The sequence below is a fragment of the Octodon degus genome, unplaced genomic scaffold (genome assembly GCF_000260255.1).
Source record: "Octodon degus isolate 3935 unplaced genomic scaffold, OctDeg1.0 scaffold00641, whole genome shotgun sequence".
NCBI classification, from domain to species: Eukaryota; Metazoa; Chordata; class Mammalia; order Rodentia; family Octodontidae; genus Octodon; species Octodon degus.
In genome coordinates, this window is record NW_004525217.1 from 1 (window position 1) to 487 (window position 487).

The window sequence follows — 487 nt, forward strand, 5'->3', positions numbered from 1 at the left end:
CCCATATTTGGGAAGTTTTCTGCTATTACTTCTGCCCATATTCCTTTTATATCATTTGTATTAACTCTTTACTTCTCATTGATGCCTATTAGTCTCACTTTGCTCATGTTTGCATCGTCTTGCAGGTATTGAATTATTTTTTCCTGCATCCTAGTTGTTTTAAAGAGAACTTTTCTTATTTTTTCACTAGCTGCAGTGGTGTCTTTCAGGTCAGAAAGTCTATTTTAACTTTCACGCAAGCTGTTTTTCCAGCTTGTGATTGAGGTTTTAATTCCCTGTATATCACTTTGAACCTGCTTCATATATTCTATTTCTTTCCTAAATTGTTTATTCAGGGATTCCATTATTTTTATATTCTCTATTTTTTTAATCAGTGTATTCGTTAGAAGCATTTAATACTTCTTTGGTTATAGTTACCACTACATTTTTAGTTCAGAAATTATTTCTGATCTGATTTCTTCTATACCTTTCTGCAGTTGATTCTTTA